The sequence below is a fragment of the Leptonychotes weddellii genome, chromosome 1, assembly GCF_054177405.1.
Source record: "Leptonychotes weddellii isolate Sample4059 chromosome 1, ASM5417740v2, whole genome shotgun sequence".
Classification (NCBI taxonomy): Eukaryota; Metazoa; Chordata; class Mammalia; order Carnivora; family Phocidae; genus Leptonychotes; species Leptonychotes weddellii.
In genome coordinates this window covers 91338875-91362772 of record NC_138369.1, presented here as the reverse complement: position 1 = coordinate 91362772, position 23898 = coordinate 91338875, and the positions used below count along the sequence as shown (strand labels likewise).

Below are 23898 nucleotides of genomic sequence, written 5' to 3'. Positions count from 1 at the left end.
CTTACTGCTTACTATAAAAGATATGAATTCCCAAGTTCAGCGTTCCACACCTGCAGCACACACTCACTGCACAGTCTCCATCTGACCCACATCATGTCTCCCGTGAGAACTGGGGGCAAAGGAACTGAGGCAAGCATGCGGATGCTATGCTGCTTGCTGTCCTGGGACTAATAAAGTCCTGTGTTTCTGACCCTGGAGTCTCATGTCTCCTCCAGCATCCAGGGACTAGTAAAAGGCTGACTTACTAGCTTGTAAATTGGGTAAAACCAAATTCCAGACCCAACAGCACCTAGTATGTGCTAGGCCCTATACTGGGTCATGGGGATAAAGCAGTGTACGAAAACAGGCCCATGCCTGTTCTAGAGGAATGAACATTCAAGTGGGGGGGACGAACAATAGATAACAAAATAAAAAAGAAAACAGTAAGAAGTGTTCTGCAGACAACATAAATGGGGTGATGTGCTAGAGATGACCAGGTGCCTACGCTAGACTGAGTGGCCACAGAAGGCCAAGAAAAAAGCACCTGGAGGGAAGCACAGAGGCAAGAAGAGAACAGCAAGTACAGAAGGCCTGCCGTAGAACCAGCCAATGTGGCCAGAGGATGGTAGTCACAGGGGAGACGGTTTGAAGGCAGGTCAGTAAGGAGCTAGATCCTTGCCCTGTGAGGCCAAAGCTAGGGGTTTAGATTTCTTTCCAGGTGCAAAGGGAAGCCATTGGAAAATTTTAAGAAGGAGCATAAATGATCTGATTTAGATTTTTAAAACTGGCTCTAGCTGCTCAGCAAAGACAAATGGTTACAATGGGCAAGAATGCACACATTTGGGATGTTATTGCATTAGTCCACGTGAGACATAATTATGGCTTGGACAAGGATGGGCAGAGGAATGCTAAATAGAAGTGGACAGATTTGGGCTGAGTTTTAGTATTTTTTTAAAATTTTATTTATTTATTTATTTATTTATTTATTTATTTGAGAGAGAGAGAGCATGTACGGGGGTGGGGAGGGGCAGAAGGAGAGAGACAATTCCAAGCAGACTCCCCACTGAGCACAGAGCCCGATGTGGGGCTCAATCCCACAGCCCTGAGATCATGACTGGAGCCAAAACCAAGAGTCAGACAGACTGACTGAGCCACACAGGCGCCCCAGATTTGGGCTGAGTTTTAAAGTTAGAGTTGGCAAAAGTGCTAAAGGACTGGATGGGGGAGATGGGGAAATGGGGTGGAATAGTAGTTAATAGGAATAAGAAAAAGGGAAGAACCAAAGGTGATCACTCCTAGGTTACTCCCCTGAGAAACAAGGTGAGTTCCAGTTGCTGAGATGACTGAGACGAGGGAAAGAGCTGGTTTAAGAGAGAATCCAGCGAGTCTCATGGGTGAAGGCAGACCCAGACGGTTGCTCGGGTCTGGAGTTCTGAGGGGAGACCAGGTTGGAGGTATCATTTTGGGGGCCACCATCACATGGACGGTGTTTAAGTTGTGAGGGGTGTGAGGGGATGAGAAGACTGGACGAGATGATCTGGATAGCGGAGAATGAGACTCAGGCCTGCATCGCACAACTGCCACATGAAGAACCAGAGCCCAGAAATGGGACTTCTAAGAGTGGCTGCCAAGGTGGGGGAAAGCCTCGAGGATTTGGTGTCACAAACCCCCCAGGAAAATATCACATTCAAGTAGAACAGAGGGGTCGGCTATTGAACATTGCTGAGAAGACTGTCCATCTCCAGTTCCCTGAGAGACAAGCCCTAAGTACTGCTCCAGTTACTGCCTCCAGACCCTGGGACAGTGATATCAAATAAGACGCACAATGCAGCTCAAAGGCAGAGTTTCCATTACACCAGACGAGCGCGTGGGGCTACCTGAGTCCTAGAGTTACAGAGGCTTCTGCTGACAAGAAGAGATGTCCCATCCAGAGTGTGGCACACTTGCTACCCTTCTCCCTAGACAACCCACCCTTCCCCCCTCCCCCTCCCACCCCTGGGGGGCCAGAGGGCATACCTCTGGGTATGGACTCCCTTATCTGTCCAGCTATGCTAATGCTCCTCATCTTTCAAGGCCTAACTTGGTCCTCCTCATTCCATACACCCCCATCAATTGTTCTGTGCTTCCTTCTATGCTCCTTACATCCTTGATATAATTTAATTCTCATAGACATGCTGAGGTGAATATTATCATTTTCATTAACAAATGAAGAAAGTCAAGCTCAGAGAGGCTAAGGAACTTGCTTAAAATCACACAGCTTGCAAGTGGTGAAAATGGGATTCAAGGCCAGGACTGTGGCCCTTCCCACTGACCTGCCTGCCTGCACATGTGGCGAGGTTAGGGACTCTAACAGTTTAGCTCAAGGCTGAAAGCAGAAGACAAAAAGGCAAATTACAATCACAAAAGGTGCAACTACATAAACTGTGTCATTACAAGCAAATGACAGTCAGAGGACATGCAAATTGCTATGGAGTTCAAAGGGAGATCAGAAATGCTTCTTGGAAGAGGCAGTGTGTGCAATGGGCCTTGAGAGCTGGGTAGGATTTTGCAGGGCTGAGGAAGCTGGGAGGATGTACGAAGAGAAAGGAGCAGCCACATGGCTCCCCAGTTGCAGTCAGTGCCTAAGTCCAGCCTTGTCCATCTCACCATCCCCCTTACAGGGTTTTCCATCTCTCATATTTCCTTTATCCCTACATCCCCAGCACCTAACCCAAGGTCATGCACACAGATGTCCAGTGAATATTTGTTGAGTTCAACAGTGTCCTGTCTGATCTCCTAACTAGTCTCTCCTTTATCTAATCCATCCCTGTACCAGCCAAATGTCGTGGCTAACCCTGCCCACAATTAAACCTACTCCCTCTAGAGAATTTGCCTAGTTTCTGGAAAACTCTATGGGAACGCCCAATAACTCACACACCCACAAGCTCACAAAGCTGGCCTCAGTTGATATGACCTAACCCAAGGCCAGCCCATTCGTTGGCTGAGCAGCAACCAACCCGATTCTCTCGAGAGAGAGAGAGAGAGAGAGAGAGAGAGAGGAAGACCGTCCATGGTGGGCACGGCACCCACACAGTCCTGGGAAGTTGGGGCTGTGCCAAGATGAGCCCAGCAAGAGAAGCAGAGACATGGGAGCAAGGGGCCCCAAGAGGTGGAGGGAGCAGCCACATGGCTCACCCTTCCAGGTCCCAGTCCTCACTCCTCACCCCACAAGGCCCAGCAACACTCCTTTTCCTGTTCTGAGCTATCTGGGAGATAGCCCCTTATGCCTTCCCAATGAACTCCCCTAGTTACTTTTTTCCCTTTCTCAGTTTTAGACTGTATTTATTGATTCCCACCCACCACCATTACAGCGAGTAACACATGCTTTCTCTCTCTGATTTTCATTCTATGATTATTATTGTCAAGATTTATAATGTTTTTTAAAACCTTTTATTATGTAAATTTTCAAAAGAAGGAAGGGAAAACAATGTCATGAATTTGATGTACCTTCACCAACTCCAACAATTATCCACCCTTGGCCAATCTTGCTTCATCTATACCCTCTCCTATATCCACATGTGGATTTTTTTAAAGATTTATTTTAGAGAGAGAGTGGGGAGAAGGGCAGAGGGAGTGAGAGAATCTTCGAGCAGACTCACTCCCTGCTGAGTGCCAAGCCCCATGCAGGACTCAATCCCAGGACCCTGAGATCATGACCTGAGCTAAAATCAAGTCAGACGTTCAACCGACTGAGCCACCCAGGCACCCTCCACGTGTGGATTTTTAAAATCAAATCCCAGGTATTTATATCATTTCATTTATATTATTTCATCTCTCTGTGTACTTCAGTATAGAGTATCTAAAGATTGTAACTTTTATATGACAATACTGTTATCACACCTATTAAAATCAATAACTCCTTAATATAATCAAATACCCAGTCAGATCTCCTATTTCTCTGGTTGATGTATTCTGTTTGAATGGGAATCCATGTGAGATCCTAGATCGTTACTGATGAAATGGTTACATCTCTTTTAATCTATAGATTCTCTCTCCATCTCTTTTCTTTCTCTGAAATTCTTTATTCAAGAACCCAGATTTCCTATAGCACTTTCCTGTAGTTTCATTGCATCTCCAGACGATCACTTAATATAATCTTCTGCACCTTGTATTTCTTTTAAATCTGTGGTCAAGACAAGAGGCTTGATCGAAGTCAGATTTGACTTTTTCTTTTTTAAATGAGGCTGCTTCATAAGTGGTGGGGGTATTGTGTCCTTCCATAATAGGAAGGACAAAATCAATCAATCAATCAATCTCTATTGGTTATGTTATCAGCTGCTGATAGCCCACATCCACTTATTAGGGATTACAGAATGATATTCCAAATTCATCACTCAGTCTTTATTGGCTGGAAAACTTCTATAGTAAGAAACTTCCCCTTTTCAACCATTTGAAGGTACATTTTACAAGGGAAAGGCAAGATAAATGCTTATTTTCCTTCATGAGTTTACAAAACAGTGAGATGATTTCTTGGCATCCTCCAAAGTAACCAATGAAGTAACATTTTTTAAAATACCATTATGTATCATGGATTTAAGCATTTTTTATGTATTTCAATCTATTGCAGTTATTATCCTTATTAATGTTCATACCATTTCATCTTGGCCTAGTGAATGCTTATTCAGCTTGATTCCTGGGTCCTTTTCATATGACCTAAATAGTAGTCTTTAATGTTCCAGGCTCATCTCATTCTTTTCCTGCCTTCAACCTAGAATCAACTATGTCTCTGAGGAACCTTCAATTCTTTTAATGGGAAATAATAATTCAAGGCCACAGCCTAACGTTCACTGCAGCATTACAAGCATACCCCGGAGATATTGCAGGTTCCGTTCCAGACCACCACAATGAAGTGAGTATCACATTAAAGCGAGAAGAATGAATTTTTTGGTCTCCCAGTGCATATAAATGTTTACACTATACTGTAATCTATTAAATATGCAATAGCGTTATGTTTAAAAAAAGACAATGTACATAACTTAATTAAAAAAGTTTATTGCTGGGACGCCTGGGTGGCTCAGTCGGTTAAGCGTCTGCCTTCGGCTCAGGTCATGATCCAGGGCCCTGGGATCGAGTCCCGCATCGGGCTCCCTGCTCTGCGGGGAGCCTGCTTCTCCCTCTGCCCCTATCTTTCTCTCTGTCTCTCATGAATAAATAAAAAAAATAAATAAAAAATCTTAAAAAAAAAAAAAGTTTATTGCTAAAAAAATGCTAACCATTATCTGATCTTTCAGCAAGTTGTAATCACTGATCACAGATCACCATAACAAATATAATAATAATGAAAAAGTTTTAAATATTGCAAGAATTACCAAACATAACACAGGGACATGAATGAGCAAATGCTGTTGGAAAAATGTCACCAAAAGAGTTGCTCAACGCAGGGTTACCACAAACCTTCAATTTGTAAAAAAGGCAATATCTTCAAAACACAATAAAATGAAGCCAATAAAATGAGGTATGCCTATATTTACAATAGCTGAGACATGGAAACAACCTAAATGTCCATCGATGAATTAATGGATAAAGGAAATGGGGTGTATATATATATACAATGGAATATTTATACAGCCATAAAAAGGAATAAAATCTTACCATTTGCAACACCATGGATGGTACTTGAAGGCATTACGCTAAATAAAATAAGTCATACAGAGAAAGACAAGTACTAGATGATCTCACTTATATGTAGAATCTTAAAAAAAAAAAAAAAGCTCATTTATACAGAGGAAAGATCAGTGGTTGCCAGAGGTGGGGGTAAAGTGGGTGAAAAAGGTCAAAGGTATGCATTTCCAGTTATAAAATAAACAAGTCATGGGAATATAATGTACAGCATGGTGACTATAGTTAACACTACTGTACTGCATATTTGAAAGCTACTAAGAGAGTAAATCCTAAAAGTTCTCATCATAAGAAAAAATAGTTATATGTAACTACGTATGGTGACAGTTGTTAACTAGACATAGTGGTGATCATTTTGCAATATATACAAATATTGAATTATTATACTTTGCAGTTAAAACTAATATAGTGTTATATGTCAATTATACCTCAATAATAATTTTTTTAAAGATTTTATTTATTTGAGAAAGAGACAGAGAGAGTGAGAACACGAGCTGGGTGAGGGACAGAGGGAGAAGCAGACTCCCTGCTGAGCAGGGAGCCTGATGCAGGGCTCAATCCTGGGACTCCAGGATCATATCCTGAACTGAAGGCAAACACTTAACCAACTGAGCCACCCAGGTGCCCCACCTCAATAATAATTTTTTAAAACTAAAATGTTTTTTAAAACATCACAATCTAGGCAATAGGAGCATTCCCTTTATTCTTGAACCAGTTTGTATGGATTTTATGCCAAATACACTTTGACTAGAATTTTCAATGCTTCCACCAAAATAAATGACAAAGAAGCAAATTAGATCACACAAATCTGATTTTAAAATCTTCCCCTGTTTTTAGACAATGATGCCAAGACAATTCAATATGGATATAATAGATTTTTTAACAAATGGTGCTGGGATGATTGGATATTTACATGCCAAAGAATGACTTTTGATCCCTACCTCACACCACATGTTAAAATTAACTCAAAATGGATCAGAGACCTAAATGTAAGAGCTAAAACTATAAAACTCTGGACATCATCAAAGTTTAAAATGTGCTTCACAGGATACCATCAAGAGAATGAAACGCAGCTCACAAATTTTTTTTACAATGTTACATCTAATAATGATCTAGTATTCAAAATATATAAATAATTCTTTTTAATATATATAAATAATTCTTATAACTCAACAAAAAGACAACCCAAATTTAAAAATTGGCAAAGAATCTAAGTAGACATTTCTCCAAAGAAGATACACAAATGGCCAATAAGCACATGAAAAGATGCTCAACATCATCAGCCATCAAAGAAATGCAAATCAAAGTCACAAGAGGAATCATTTCACACCTCCTAAGAAGGGCATAATAAAAAAGACAGATACTGATGATCATTGGTAAGACTGTGGAGAAATTAGAAATCTCATACATTGCTGGTGGGCAGTTCTCCAAAACGTTAAACATAGAGTATCATATGACACAGCAGTTCTACTCCTAGGTATATATCCAAGAGAAATGAAAACATATGCCCACACAAAAACTTGTATATGAAGGTTCATAGCAGCATTATTCATTACAGGCAAAAAGTAGAAAAATTCAAATGTACATCAACTGATGAATAATAAACTATGGTATATTCATATACTGGATTATTATTCATCAGTATAAAGAAATAAAGCATGAATACATGCTATAACACAGATGGACCTTGAAAATGTTACGCTAAGTGAAAGAGCCAGATATAAAAGGTCACATATTATATGATTCCATTTATATGAACTGTACAGGATAGGCAAATCTACAGAAACAAAAAGTAAATGAATGGTTGCCTAGTGCTGGGGATATAGGGAGCCAGTGAAGAGTGACTGCTAATGGGCATGGGGTTCTTTTTAGAGTGATGAGAATGTTGTAAAATTGATCTTAGTGATGGTTGCACAACTCTGAACACACTAAAAACCATTGAATTGTATATTTCAAATGGAGAATTGTATGGCATATGAATTATATCTCAATAAAGCTGATATATATGTATATACATACATATATACACATACATGTATATGTATATATGCATATACATATATGTACCTATGTGTACATATATATACATTTTTTACATCTCCCCCTGGTGACTTTGTGCCTCCAGGACTTGAAGCTATATTCATTCATTCATCTGTTTATTCAATACATATTTACTAGGCATCCACTATTGAATCATTCATTTATTCAACAAATATATATTGACTACCTACACTGGGCCAGGCACTGTTTCAGACACAGAGGATTCAGCAAAACATACAAAAAAACCTAGCCTTTTCATGGATAATAACAGGCAATAAACAAAATATACAGGAGGATTTTATACAGTGTAATACATAGAAAATAACTGATGCTATGGAGGAAAATAAAGCAGGGAAGGTATAAAAGTAAAGCAAGGTCAGTGGGGAAATAGCAGAGGGGAAGGGTTGCAGTTATAAATAGGGTGGTCAGGAAGGGCTTCACTGAGAAGATGAGACATTTGAGCAATGATCTGAAGGAGGTGAGGGAGTGAATCACGGCAGACTTCTAGAGGAAGAACATTCTAGGCAAGGAAAATAGCAAGTGCCAAGGTCCTGGGGTGGACGTGCCTAGTATGTTCGAGGAATATCTGGGGAGCAGAGTCAGTAAGAAGGAAAGTAGACTATGAAGTTAGAGTAATAAGGAGAGAGACAACCTCTACTATTCTTTTGAGGTAGAGCTGGGTAGAGTACGTCCATCTAAGAAGAGCAGAGATTATTCTGGACACCGGTCCCATGAGGGGTGCATATGCAATCACTAAAGTTACAATCACTGGTGTACTGACACACGTTTTGAGTGAATTTTTGAGGAATCCGGAGATTCAGTTGATAAACACAGCTATTATTAAAAATCAAATTTATAATAAATTTACAATTAAATAAATTATGTTAAAAACAGAAGCATTAAGTACTCCCACTTTCCCAATTATTTTGCTACATTTAACTATTATCTAGGCTGCTGAGGTTATTCATGTCCATCGTATCTGTATGGCGGAGATACTAGAAAGGGTGAGCTATGTAGTGCTTCCCCTCTCAACTCTGCATCACGCTCAGTGATGGTGCATTAGCTCGCTTGAAATGGGTCATGGTAGGAGTATTTATACCACAGAAATCAGCAAACGCTCCACATTGTGGTTTGATTTATTGTTTTGTTTTGTCTAGACTTTAAAAAGTGAGGGAGGGTGCCTGGGTGGCTCAGTCGGTTAAGCGACTGTCTTCGGCTCAGGTCATGATCCTGGAGTCCTGGGATCGAGTCCCGCATCGGGCTCCCTGCTCGGCGGGGAGTCTGCTTCTCCCTCTGACCCTCCTCCCTCTCGTGCTCTCTCTCATTCTCTATCTCACAAAAAAATAAAATAAAATAAAATAAAAAATAAAAAAAATAAATTGTCTTTTCTATATAATCTGGACATTTTCATCCAGAGCTGAACAATGAAAGAAGGAAACTCGGGCGCCTGGGTGGCTCAGTTGGTTAAGCGACTGCCTTCGGCTCAGGTCATGGTCCTGGAGTCCCTGGATCGAGTCCCGCATCGGGCTCCCTGCTTGGCAGGGAGTCTGCTTCTCCCTCTGACCCTCCTCCCTCTCATGCTCTCTGTCTCTCATTCTCTCTGTCTCAAATAAATAAATAAAAAATTTTTTTAAATAAATAAATAAAAATAAAAAGTGAGGGAAAAAATGCTAGTAGTACAGCTTTAACAAGAAAGTATGTCATATTAGGAATCGTTACATAGCAAACAGAACAAAATAGTGAGGAAATACTTTTCCAGTATTTTGAAAACTATTACATAATTTAGCAAAGAAGTCACTCACATCATTGATGACACTGATAAACTAGTGAAATTCTGACATGTGTCTTTGTTTCTTCACTCTGACCTCACTAGTGTCAACCTATACGTAAGCTGTAACTACACTTGCTCGTCAATTTCAACCTCAGGTTGGTACAGATAGGTGAGCTCAGCAAACAGCAATGAAAACATTCTGAGGGAATCAACGGACTATCTAGAATTTACAGTAAAGAATACTGTATATTGGGATGCCTGGGTGGCTCAGTCGGTTAAGCATCCACCTTCAGCTCGGCTCATGATTCCAGGGTCCTGTAAAGTAAAAGTAAGTAAATAAATAAAAAGTAAGTAAAGTAAGTAAGTAAAGTAAGTAAGTAAGTAAATAAATAAATAAATCCTTTAAAAAAAAGGGAAGAAAAAAAAATTCCCGGGGAATCAATTGGCTATATCGAATTCACAGTAGAGTACTATACATTTTTATTTGTAACGTGTGTGCTACAGGTCATTGCTATCAGTAAGATGTGTACTAAGTGTGTGTGTGTGTGTGTGTGTGTGCTTACATTTATTTTTGGAGAGCTGGTTGTTAAGCATTTACCAGCTACCAGCACTGCTCTGGCTCCAATCCAATGTCAGATCAGTGACTACAGATCTTAGGGGCCCAACAGATAGAGGGAAGAGAGGCTTCTCAGGACAACCAATCAACTGAAAGGGATGGAGTTATTTTGAAATCCTTCTGCTCTGATATTCAGTCTGCCAGGCTGGAGGCCAGAAACTCCTTTGCATTTCTAGGGATGGTTACCTTATTTACGGTAGGTGAGTCTCGCTCTCCATTTATGGTAGTGATACAGTTTCCTTTTCAAACGAAAACTGTTTAAAGTACCAGGGGAAAAAAAGGTCAATTTCCAAAAGGAAAACATTCAGTCAATGATAAAGGTAAAACACAGAAGGGACAAAAATTCATATGGCGGCCTGCAGTTGACCACACTTTGTGCAACACTCACTCAGTGCTGAAGAACAGAGGCTGTGAAGAGCTACACCGGGACTCCTATTCAGGCATTCCTAATGACCTCTGGCTTTTTGAACTTACAGCCTTCATGTCCTGGCCTGGACCACAGGGACCTGAGTCGGTGAGAGGCGGGAAGCCCAGGGCCTGGCACTGGTGCAGCTGACTACAGAGGGGCCCCGGGGAGGAGCCTGGGCTGGGCCAGGCCTCCTCACTGACCCACACCAGGCACCGCCTTCCACCTCCGCTCCCCGAGCTGCTGCGTAAGGTCCATATTCACACACACACAGTTTTGCTCCGTAATTCTGTGATGGCCTGGACACAGCGGCCGGCGCCCTCTGGCCATGACTCAGCATGCCCAGACCAAAGCCGCCTTGCTGCTCAGGGCTGTTCGGGGCTGCTCGGGCAGCCAGCTGCCCCCACGAGACAGAAGAAAACTCCCACTACCCCCCAGTGCACTCTATGAGTTCCGCTTTTTCATCTTTTTTTTTTTCTTTTTAACTTCCCTAGGTGGGGGATTAGGTACTCTTCAAGTAGGTAAAGTAAACTTTAATAGATAAATACAGTTAAACATTGGTTGTAAGAGATTTCATCCCTCTGTCTGGGCTTTAAGGGTGGGAGACATTGCTCATGGTTTAAATAAAAAGGCCTAATGCTTCTCCCGGGTTCCTTCAGCGATGGCCCATCAGAGCCCTGGGGGACGCGTGCCCAATGGCCTCCATCCCCGCCCGCCGAGTTTTGGCCAGCTAGGGAGGGGACCAGCTGTCGATAGCACAGTGCCGTCTGACTGCCGCCAGACCCGGTCTCCCCCTTTTGCTCTCTGCTGGCTCTTCTCTGTGCTGGGCAGTTTGGCTTGCAAGGAAGGGACATCAGTCGAGTTCTGAGGTGACAGGCATTTACTGTCATCATCACGATGGCGGCAGCAGCCGCGTTAGTGGGCATTTGTGCCAGGTAGACCCCACTGTCTCCCCACCCTTCACCGTACCCGCGCCCCCTCTGGGCCGTGGCAGGTGGACTTCTGTATTGTGCACCCACCTCCCTGCCTTGCGCTCTCGCCCCCAATTGGATTGGTCTTTGGGTGGCATGGGCAGGAGATGAGAGGGAGGGAGGAGAGGGCTTGGGGGTCTGTACCCCCTCCACTTCTTCCCTGGACGGCCGACTGGCCCAGCTGCACGCTTGTCCAGAGCCCACGGTTCCTGTCCCGCCGCCCTCTCTAGAGACTGGGTGTCTGGTAACTGCCCCTTCCTCGCGCCCTCAAGCCAGGAACGGTAAGGGCTCCTGCAGGGGCTAGCCCCAGGGGGCTCCGCCATCCCTTGCTGCTGTCCCTGCACCTCACCCACACCATTTGTCAATGGTCCATTCCACTCTCCTCAGTTACCCAACGGAGGGTCCTGCCCAGACCCAGACTGCTCCCTGGGCACCTGGCTTCTCTCTGCATCCTCTATCCTTTAACTCATGCAGTCGTCACAACAATTCCACGAGGTGGACACCCATATTAGCCCGGTTCACAAAGGAGGAAACTGAGGCACAGAGAGGCCAATTAACTGCCCGAGTTCACACAGCAGTAGGCGGCAGGGCCGGCACCCAAACCCAGGCAGTGCAGCTCCTGACGCCATTCGGGGTCAGGACATGTAAGGGAATAGCAACGTAGGTGTCTGTCTTTGGCCCTGAGAGCACAGGGCCGGCCAGACACATAGGCCGCCGGAGTCTGGGGCGGAGTGCAGAAATGGAAAGATCTTCCAGGCCACTCTGCGGAGCCCTCCCTATCTCACAGCTCCCAGGACTGCCGCATCACTGTGACTCAGCCACATTGCCTCTGCCCACCCTGTCACCAGCACCCTGCTCCTCTCCGCTCTCTGCTTTTTTTAAGATTTTATTTACTTATTTATCTGAGAGAGAGAAAGTGCGTGGGGGGGGGGCAGGGGGAGAGGATCTCAATCTGGCCCCCCACCCCTGCCCCCACTGTGTGGAGGCCGATGCAGGGCCCGATCTCAGGACCCTGAGATCACTACTTGAGCCGAAACCAAGAGGCAGTGCTCAATCCACTGAGCCCCCCAGGCACACCTCTGCTTTCCATCTCTTGTCCTCACTGCTTCTGCCCAGGGCCTTCTCTGTGTGTCCTTTAATTTCTACCCTCCACCAACTGCTGCTGACACCTTCAGGGGAGGGTCTGCTTGATTGGGCCAGTCACCAGTCAGTCTGTTCCGCTCCGAAAGTCACTGGCCTGGCCCTGGGTCAGAAGCTGCGTGGTTACCACAAGGGGATGGGGGTCCTGTGGAAAGCCACCAACAGCCCCCACTGCAGGATTGCTGCACACAGAGAACACAGGAACATACAGAAGCTAGAGTCTGCACAGCAGGCGCCGGGGCAGAGATCCGGGTTTCTCAGGGGGGAGGAAGAATAGACCTTCTCACCACTCCTCGGGAGGCCCTGGCTTCATGCTGGCTCTCCTTGAGAGCAAGAAACTGATGCCAAATAACCCTCGCACATTACCACGAGCTAGGTGAGGCAAGACTCAGCTTCTCAGAGCACCCCAGCAGACTTAGGCCTCAGGCCTGTCCCAAGTCCATCCCTGTAGACATCTACCCTGGTCGATGGGTATGGCCAGAGTGGGAGGGTCACCTAGTACCGAATGACAAAACCAGGCTGGTCGCACATAAGAAGCCACTCCAGGCCCCTTCTCAGACCTCTCCAGGTGTAGCAAGCACCCAGATCCTGATAGATTCCTCTGGGTACATTCCTCATGTGCCCTCCACTCCAGTCTCCCCAAACTTTCCACAGGTTCTAGACATAAAGCATTCATGACTCAGGGTGCCTGGGTGGCTCAGTCGGTTAAGCGTCTGCCTTTGGCTCAGGTCATGATCTCCGGGTCCTGGGATCAAGCCCCATGCTCAGCGGGGTGTCTGCTTCTCCCTCTCCCACTGCCCCTCCCTGTTCCCCTCCCCCACTTGTGCGCACTCTCTAATAAATAAATGAAATCTTTATTTAAAAAAAAAAGCATTCATGACTTCCTGTCTGCCCAAACCATTCCCTCAGCCCCGAAGGTCTTCCTCCACTTACTTCCAGCAAATTACTTTCTCTTCAAGAAAACTCCCCAGATACCCCAAACTGGATCAACTGTCCTATCGCCTGTGCCCCCACTTCTTCGTTCTTTGGAATAGCACTCACCATGTCCCACTGCCAGGTTTTAGCTGCCTGTCTCCTCTCTTAAACCACGAGCTCCTCAAGAACAAGGCTAGTGTCTGATTCATTTTTATATTTTAGGGCCCCTCCCCAGAACATGAACATACTAGATGGCCCCCAAGTGATATAGATAAATAATTGATAAAGAAAGATAGATAAGTGATATTAAAGAAATGAATAGATGAAGAGCCAGGAACATAACCAGAAAGTAGCAAATAGGAGGGTGACTGTTATTTCCCTGCAGGGAATAGTGGTGAGGGATGGGGAGGAGGGGAACAGGCAAGGAGGGAAAGCCAGCGCAGGGGTGTGAGATCAGCTGGTCACCATGTGGGCCTCGGGGGCCTCATCTTGCTGGAAGCTTCTGAGGAGCCACACAGAAGGACCTCACAATTGCCCACCTAATGGACAGAAGGCGGGGGGGATCTTCACCCTTCAGTCCCATCCCCCATTGATTGAAGTTTGCCCCACAGCATGGCGGGTCCCTCTCACATCCAGAAGGCAACCAGGAAGCAAGTGTGTCCACACTGCAGGGTCGGGGAGACACCAGGCAGCAAGTGAGTGATTCTCGGCGCCGCTAAAGTGAGAGCTGTTGGGCCGCAGGTGCAGAGAGCTGTCTGCCACGGCAGTGGCTAGAGCAGCAGCTGGGCCAAAAGGAGGCAAAGCATCCATGCGGGTCTCTGGAAGGCATAGATATTAAGGCTGGAAAGGCCTGCTGAAGGTTATACTGCAGAGGGCCTTGAAAATCAGTCCTTAAGGCTTAACTGGGTAGGCTTCCCAGAACCGCCGTGAATTTCTGTGCAGTGCAGAATATAAATGGCAGCACCAAGGGGTGGCTAGAGTCAGTTGTGGTCCCCTCCCTCCTAGGCCAATCTGCCCTCTCCCCAGACCTCTCCAAATAAACCCAGAATTTAGTGAAAACCAGTCTGAGTGCTGTACCCTGACTCCCATCAATTAATGGCCATGCCTGAGCCCCTCGAGGAGACCGAAATACTAAGCCCCAGTTGGAGCTGCTGCCTCCCCCCTCCCATGAGGAAATCCCTATATTTTTAAATACTGAGCTCTCTGTGTACATCTTTAAGATCTAAAGAAAGAGGAGCTTGGGAACCTTTAAGAAAAAAGCCAGTCACGAGAGATTCCTGGTTGCAACCCACCAGCATTGTTACCTGCTGAAGAAATAGTTCCATTCTAATTTCCAAAAAGGTTTAGAGAAATGATAGGTGAAAGGGGGAAGGAAAAAAAAAAAAAAAAAACCCTTCAAATTGGTGAAGAATCAAGAGGAATGCACCTGGAAAACGCCATGACATTAATTTTTCAACTTCTTAAACAACTCTATTAGGACCTATACAATGAGAGCTGGCCTTTGGTGCACCTAACACTAGGCATTCCCCTATCTTAGCTCCGGACTCTGGTGGCACATTCATCTGAATCTCCTCCACAGTAGCTTTCTTTGTCCTTTCTAGATAAACTGGATTTTCCTGAACAGTCCAAGATCAAAGGCAAGAGGAGAGATTAACATGTATTTTCTTGTGTGAGACATCACCTGGATCACCAAACACAGAGTTCACCAAATGTTTTGAGTGGTGATGACACTATGCAGACAAGATTACAGAGTTCTGGTGTGATGTTTAATTAAAATTTTCATCTGATCAAGGGCACCGTCACTGGTGGTGACAATGTAAATTACCCATCACCCAGAAATTCTGCTTCTGGGAATTTATCCTAAGGAACTAATAAAGAATGTGGGGAAAGATTTAGCCACAAGGATATTCACTAGACTGCTCTTGAGAAGAAAATTTAGAAACAACGTAAGTCCCCCAAAGAGGGGGATTAGCTAAAGATAGTACCATCATACAGTGGAATTGTGTTCCCTGCTGCCATCAATGTAAACACTGTGTGTGTGTGTGTACATACACACTCAGAGACATGTTTATAAATTATGCTCTGACATAGAGTGAAAAGAATCTGTGGTATTCCCCAGATTTGGGTAGATGGGATTAGGAGCATGTTAAATGTTCTCTTTGCTTGATTTTTTCCATTCTGAGCATGAACTGCTTTTGTACTATAGAATGAATAATTAAAGAATAGTCCTACTCAGGGGAGTCCCATTGCTCGTGGACAAGGTGGTCAGAATTTCCCTCTTTTTCCAGGCTCAGCTCATGGACTAGTTTAGTCTAATAGATATTTAACCAGCTTCACTAGGCCATGCCAAGCCCTGCAAATTTTGGGGGACACAATGGTGAAGGTGAGGTATGGTTCCTGGCCTTGAAGGACTCCAGTCAAGTAGGAGCACATATACCTCAACAGAAACTCATCAGCAACCTAAGGGGAGCCTAGGATTTGAAGCGCAACTGCGCCCCCCAACCCCCAAGATCAGATACCACAGTAAAGTGCTTTGAAAGGCAGCACTGTACTAACGTAGGCTCCCAGACTCCTCCTCCCATCAGAGCCTCCCATCAGAGGGACCAGCTCGCAGGAAAAGCTAAGTGTTCTCATGAGATATAGTATATAGAGTGTACCCCATGTGAGGAAATGGTTATAAGCCTCTTTTTGGCAGCCATATGTAGGTAGAATTTGAGTAATGCTGTGGTCAGCCTTCTAGCAGCAATACCCTTCTGATATAGTAATATTTCCCTCCTAAGAGTCCCTCCTATAGAACAATACTACAAGACACTATATTAAAGAAAGATATTCCACTTTCCTTTATACTAGATGTTTTAGATCTGATCTGAGTTTCAAGTGTGCCTTTTTTTTTTTAAATTGCAGTTGCATGTTGCCCCCTCGTGTTCATCTGTATTATTGCACCCTGTTGTAAGGTGTGAGGAAGAAGTGGAGGGAGGTCTGGGCCCTTGACTTCCCAGAAGGGGAAAAATAAATGTAGTGGATATGTGATAGGGCTTGCAAAAGTACACAGATAATAGCCACTTAAACTGTAAAATATAAGCCATGGCTCTATTTTTTCTGTAACAATATAAAATGTTCTAGTGTTTGGTCGGAATAATAAGAGGTAATATTTAGTGTACACTTACCGGGTGCCAGGCACGAAATTAAGTGCATTGCATTTGTTACCTCACTTAATGCTCACAACAATCCTGAGAGGGGAGACCTATTAGTTGCTCGGAGCTCACAATTCAAGGGAGGAGATAGACATAAAATGTCACATCAAAACAAAGCAAACAAAGCCAAAGGGCCTATGATCTGCAGAGAGAGTACTGGAATGAAGAGCCAGAAGCAGATGGCAGGGGCTGTGTTCCATAATCTTGTTACATTCACTGTCGTGGATGATGCCTGGATGATGTGCTTTCAGTCTACCCTCAAAAGTAAACCATCTTGAGGCACCTGGGTGGCTCAGTCGGTTAAGCGTCTGCCTTCGGCTCAGGTCATGATCCCAGAGTCCCGGGATCGAGCCCAGTATCAGGCTCCCCTCTCTGCTTCTCCCTCTGATTCCCACCCCACCATGCTTGCTCGCTCTCTCTCAAATAAATAAAATCTTTATTTAAATAAAGTAAACCATCTTTTCTTAACAGCTTTACTGAGATATAATTCACTTATCATACAATTCACCCACTTAAAGGGGACAACTCAATGGCTTCTAGTATGTTCATAGAGATATGCGACACCACAGTCAATTGTAGATCATTTTTATCACCCCTAAAAAAACCCACATATCCATTAGCAGTCACTCATTTCCCTAAACCCCACTGATCCTAGACAACCACTAATCTACTTTTTGTCTCTATGAATTTGCCTATTTTGCCTATTCTATATTCTATAACAACAGAATCACATAATACAGGGTCCTTTGTGACTGGCTTCCTTCACTCAGCATATTTTCAAGGTTTAGCCATGTCACAGATGGGTAAGTACTTCATTTCTTTTTACTGCCAAATAATATTTCGTTGTATAGATATACCACATTTTATATTTTTTAAGATTTTATTTATTTATTTGACAGAGGGAGAGACAGAGAGAGTGAGCACACAAGCAGGGGGAGCGGCAGGCAGAGAGAGGGGGAGAAGCAGGCTCCCTGCTGAGCAGGAAACCTGATGTGGAATTTCATCCCAGGACCCTGGGATCATGACCTGAGCCAAAGGCAGATGCTTAACCGAGCCACCCAGGCACCCCGGATATACCACATTTTAATGATCAATTTACCGGTTTATAAACATTTGGATTACTTCCATGAATAAGGCTCATATGAACATTCATGTACAAGCTTTTGTGTGGACATGTTTTCAGTTCTCTTAGGCATATTTCTGGGAGTGGAATTGCTGGGTCATATGGTGACTCCATGTTCATCACATCAAGGACCCGCCAGACTGTTTTCCAAGGTGACAGCACCATTTTGCATTCCCACCAGCAGTATATACGAGTTCCAATTTCTCCACGTTCCTCCCAACACGTGTCTTTTTGACTACAGCCATCTTAATGCGTGTGAGGTAGTGGCTCGTGGTGGTTTTGTTTTGTATGATGGCTAATGATGTTGAATGTATCAAACCATTTCCTTTTGATACCAGTAATATGGTAGCCGCACAGGCCAAATTCACATAGTCTAGTCTGATTTTTATGAAGGTTCTCAACATATTGGTAAAATAGGAGTAAGGAACAATCAGAAGAGATGGAGTTGAAAATTCTAAAGATGGCAAGTCATGAATTCATTCACTGATTTGAGCCCCTGTTAGAGAGAAGAGACTGTGTGGGGTGCTGGAAACAGGGCAGACAACCACACAGAAATAGTTTCTGCCCTTGTAGAGCTTCACATTCCATCAGGGGACACTGACCAAGCAACTATGTACATAAGGAAGTGATTACACTCATGAACAGCTCTGTGAAGGAGAAGTAGCAGAGACTCTGAGATATAGCAGAGGGTCCTGACCTCGTCTAAGGGCTCAGGGAAGTGACATCTGAGTGGACATCTACAGGATGAGTTCAGGGTCAGAAAAGGGGGTGGTGGTACAGGCTGAAGTGGAGGGGGCCATGCGGCGGGGGGAAGCTGAGCAAGCGGGAGGGACAAAAAGGTGGTCACTGTGGCCTGTAGCCGCAGTACAGACATCAAGGAAAGGAGGCTGGAGTCACAAGCCAGATCACAGGAGGTATTACAACTTGTGTTCAGGGTTTGACCTTTCTCCCAAAAGCAATAAGAAGCCACTGTTTGAGGGTTTTAAGTTGGGGAGCTGGATGATAGGATTGGATTTGCACTTTTATTTTATTTTTAGAAACATGAATTATTTTATTTTCATTTTTTTTAATTTAAATTCAATTAATTAACATATATTATTTATTTCAGGGGTACAGGTCTGTGATTCATCAGTCTTATATAATACCCAGTGCTCATTACAACACATACCCTCCCCAATGTCCATCACCCAGCTACCCCAACCCTCCAACCCACCTCCCCTCCAGCGACCCTCAGTTTGTTTCCTATGATTAAGAGTCTCTTACGGTTTGTCTCCCTCTCTGGTTTCATCTTGTTTTATTTTTTCCTCTCTTCCCCTATGATCTTCTGCCTTGTTTCTTAAATTCCACATATGAGTGAGATCATGTGATAACTGTCTTTCTCTGATTGACTTATTTCACTTACCATAATTCCCTCTAGTTCCATCCACGTCATTGCAAATGGCAAGATTTCATTTTTGCACTTTTAAATGATCACTCTGGCTGCAATTTGAAGAATGCAAAAATGAGAAGGAATGTAAGCAGATCTTTCAGAAAGGGATGTTAACTAATCCAGACCAGAGACAAAGGTAACTTAAGTCTAGAATTAGGGACACTAGAGAGATTTGAGAAGGAACTAGGAGAAATTTTGAAGAAACTTCGTGAATGATTGGATTCAGGGGCTAGGAAGTGGAAGATGTCAAGGATGACTCTGCAGTTGGATAGATAATGGTGCCACAGACTTGATAATGTGGAAGGAGCAGGTTGGGGATAAGGGAGCTCATGAGTTCATTCCAGAGAAGCTAAATTTAGGTGCCTAGGAACACTGAGCAGAGAGGTGGAGTGGACAGTCTGATATACAAGTTTAGAACTCAGGGGATGCTCAGGGTGCAGATGGTAAATGTGGAGCCTTGGGTGGAGATAAGCTGATTTAGGGAAAAGGTGTGGAATTAGAAGAGAAGGAGCCTATTGATGAAGCATGAGTCACTGCAATATTTAAAGTCACATAGAAAAGAATTCACCAGCAGAAGAGGCTAAGGAAAGTTGAAAGAGGTTAAGATGAAAATCGGGAAAGTTACTTGAGTCAAGAGATAAGAGTTTCAAGGAGACAGTAATCAACAATATTAGAAACAACACGACAACCACTGAATTTAGCGACAGAGAGATCACTGGTGACCTCAGCAGGATCTCATGTGTTGAGTGGGAGGGGCTGAAGTCAGGCTGGAGTGAGGTGAGGAAATCGAGGGGAGGCGAGTAGGCAACTCCTTTAAGAACTAAGGTGGTAAAGGGCAGAAGAGGAGGAACAGCTAGAAGGAGATGTGCAGTCATGGGAGGGTTGCATTTAAGATGGCAAGCTGAGGCATATTTAAATATGGAGGAGAAGGACTCACCCTACTGATAGAGACAAGAGGATGAGGTACAGAGGTGACAAAGCTGAGTGACAAAGATCTCAGCTTCTGGAGCCAGACCACTTGGGTTCAATTCTGGCTCCTCTATCCGCTGCCTGTGTGGCTTTGAGTGGGATGTTTGGCCTTTCTGTGCCTCAGTTTTCTCATCTCTAAAATGGAGGAAAAAGGGGCACCTGAGTGGCTCAGTTGGTTGAGCATCCGACTCTCAGTTTTGGCTCAGGTCATGATCCCATGGGATCAAGCCCCGCATTGGACTCCACGCTCAGTAGGGAGTCTGATTGAGATTCTCTCCCTCTGCCCCCACCCTCAGCTCACGCGTGTGCTCTCTCTCTCAAATAAATAAATAAATCTTTTTTAAAAAAGAAAATAAAATGGAGGGGGAGAAATGGGACTACTGTTGGAAGGGTTAAATAAGAGAACATATGGAAAGGGATGAGATTTGGATAGAGTCACTTTGCCAATGCAGAATTCCAGAACCACACTGATCATCTTCACCAGTCTCTGGAGCTTTGCTCTCAATCTCAGATTGCTCCCCCTTTAAATTCTGACAGCAACAAATCAGTTTCTGATTCAAAGGGGGTGATGGTAAACTATTTCTACAATTAAAAATAAAGCACCAACAAAATGTGAACGTAGGCTCACCAGAAGTCATAGACTAGAAAGTTCAGAGCAGCATGATTCACAATAGCCTCAAGTTGGAAGCTATTCAAATACCCATCAACAGAATAATCAATCAATATACTGGTATATTCAGACAATGAATACCGTATGGCAACAACCACACACAGCAATACATGAAAGAAGCCAGATGCAAACGAGTGTATGTTGTATGGTTCTATTTATATAAAGGACAAAAAGAGACAAAATTCATCGTCACTGTTAGATAACAGGACAGGGATTTCCCTTGGGGGTGGGTAGTGACTAGAAGTGGGGGAGGTTTGGACAAAAGGGAGTTTCCTAGGGAGTTGCTAATGATAATAATACTTTTTAAAAAACATTAAATAAAGGACATATTTGGAAAAATTACTGCTTGATAATGCTCTATAGCCATCTTTCAAATTCAAGTTTCTTTATCGGGTTGGTGAAAAAAATACATCCATTCTGAAATGCAAAGCAACACAAATTTTTGCATTGTTCCCACAAAGGCAATGACCCCAGACTCTATAAAAGGTGTTTAAGAGGCACCACTTTACAGAGGGGAGAAAAACAAAAACAAAACAAAACAAAAAACCTCTCATGTCTTCTTAGGATTTGAGGTCTTTCTTTTCTCAGAACATTCCAGATGGGTAGCTTTAAAGGAAGCATCTTCCTGACTGAGCCTCAGGGAGAGTCAGTATGTCCGGCCAGGCAGTCTCACCCATGTGTTTGAACCAGCATCTAACTGCTGACGTTCTCTCTAGGACATGCTTGCCCAGAAACTAGGAGTTTTGACTGACAGTTACTTCTCATCCGACATCGAAATCCCTGTATGTTTCTGAGACAAAGCTGAGTTGCAGCCGTGGCCCTTCCCTGACCTTCTCCTGCCTGAGTCTCTTGACCTTATTTTTCTCTTCATTCAGAGCTTTTGCCCGGACTTCTGACAGAATGATTGGAGTGACCTAGCTCTGAAATTAGTATCAAACCTTTACCAAATTTTCTCTGAAACTATACCTTCAGCTCGTTTCCACCATATTGGATTCCCTATGATTTGAGAAAATAAGAACTGCACTGGATAAGTCACATGCTGCTTGGAACTTGACCTGAGTGATGGCCTCTTCCCTAGGCCTTGCTTCTGTTCCTACTTGTCCCTTATTTCTTGTTCTCTTCATATTTGGGCTCCTTCCCATTTTCCCAGGTGTGTCCCCTAATGTCCTGCTTGGGGCCAACTGTGATACTACAGGGTTAAAAATTTCCCCTTTCTCTTTCCCCCACCTGCCTGCTTAGTGCCGATTTGGAATCGGAAATAAAACCATCCAGACTCAGCTAAGTTGTAGATATCAATCATCAAAAATGAAGCCTATAAATAGATTCCTTCCAGTTTTTGGTAATTTCCTCAGGAAACATAATTCTTTTTTCTTTCTTTCTTTCTCTCTTTTTTTTTTTTTTTAGAGAAATGGGGAAAGAGCATGTGGGCAGGGACCGAAGAAGAAGGAGAGAGAGAAGAGCCCCATGCAGGGCTCAGTCTCATGACCCTGAGATCATGAACTGAGCCGAAATGAACAGTTGGATGCCTAACTGACTGAGTCACCCAGGCGCCCCAACATAATTATTTTCAAATTGATCTGCCTTTGTTTTTGACTTCATTCCATAAATTAGTATTTGGAACTTCAACTATCTCACTTAGCCAATTCAAGAAGGGAGGAAGCAACTAAATAAATCACGTTCCATTTTGTCCTGAAGAACCAAGGTCTATATTAATAAAGTTCTCATTAAAATATGAATAAACAGCTATAAAAATAACCCACTGCACATATCTTTGTGAAGTAAACACACAGTGAAATCTGCTTATCAGAGATGCTTCAAGTGAAGAGGTTTAAATGGCTTTGCAAGATATTCTATCGGAATTAGCCTGGAGAGAGAAACAGAGTATTAGGAAATCAAAAAAAGAGTGGTTGTGCTCCTTTATGATGAGCAGTTGATCTAGTCTAAACTGCAATCATCTCCTCAATAATATAATGGTGAAGGATTCCAGAACTTCACAACTGAAAATGTAGGGCTCAATTATATTATTATTGGTATACACACCCATCTTTGTTAATTCTTACAAAACCAATCCAAGCATGTTGGCACAGAGTGCTCTCAATGTTTCATCCCCAGACCAGTAATATCAGCATCATCCAGCAAATTGTTAGAAACAAAAAATTCTCAGAACCACCTCGGACCCACAGAATCAAAACCCCAGGGAGTGATGCCCACCAATCTATATTTTGACAAGCCTTCTAGGTAATTCTGACGCATACTCAGGTTTGACTCGAATTCATCTTCCCCTAGCACACAGAAACACCAGGTGCCCCTACTTTTGTGTGAAGTCATACTGGTGTCTCTCCTCCGTGTCCCATTAGCCCACCTGGGTATGAGACTTCATTCTCTACCTCTCTTAACAGGGCCATGATAGAGACTGCTATCCTCAGGATCCATTCATTCCTTATCCCTTTTACTATTACAATCATCACCCACCCCATTCCACCACAACTTTTAACAGGTCACAGGGCTTTCCAGCAAGAAATTACATATCCAATCCTCTCTTACCTCTAGAGATGACTATGCAAATAATTAGATCAAGAACACATGAATGGAAGTGATGCATTCAACTTCCAGATTATATCTTTTTAAAAATCCCAAACAACCTGGTTGGCCTCCCTCCTTCTCTCCCTCCCCTCTCCCCAACCGGAATGCTAATATGGTTATTTGGCCCTGAGGGTGAGGACCACATTGCTCTAATAGAGCTGCAAGATAGAGGACACCTGGGTCCTGGGACGCTCCTAGATCAGAGCTGCCCCAAGAACCTCAACTACATTCTTCTGGACTGTTAAGCGAGAGAGAAATAAATACACTGTGATTTTACTGCTATCTCTCTCTCTGTTACAACCTAGCCTATTTCTTTAGTGGGCAGAGCTTCCTTCCTAGAGCTTCAATCCTATTTCCTTTCCTAAGGCTGAGATTTCATGCTTCATTCCCATAAATCCACCTTTTATATATATTCCCATCCAAGACAGTTGGCA

General features: G+C 43.7%; 1 long non-coding RNA gene across 1 annotated transcript in view; it reads left to right on the top strand.

The window, feature by feature from the left end:
- The first annotated feature begins 346 nt into the window (after positions 1 to 346).
- The window catches only part of LOC115938371 (uncharacterized), a 29492-nt gene continuing 5940 nt past the window's right edge, over positions 347 to 23898 (top strand). Inside the window, exons 1-2 of the long non-coding RNA XR_014147573.1 lie at positions 347 to 4867; positions 9551 to 9603. This is a non-coding gene — a long non-coding RNA (uncharacterized LOC115938371). The remainder of the gene's footprint in view (positions 4868 to 9550; positions 9604 to 23898) is intronic.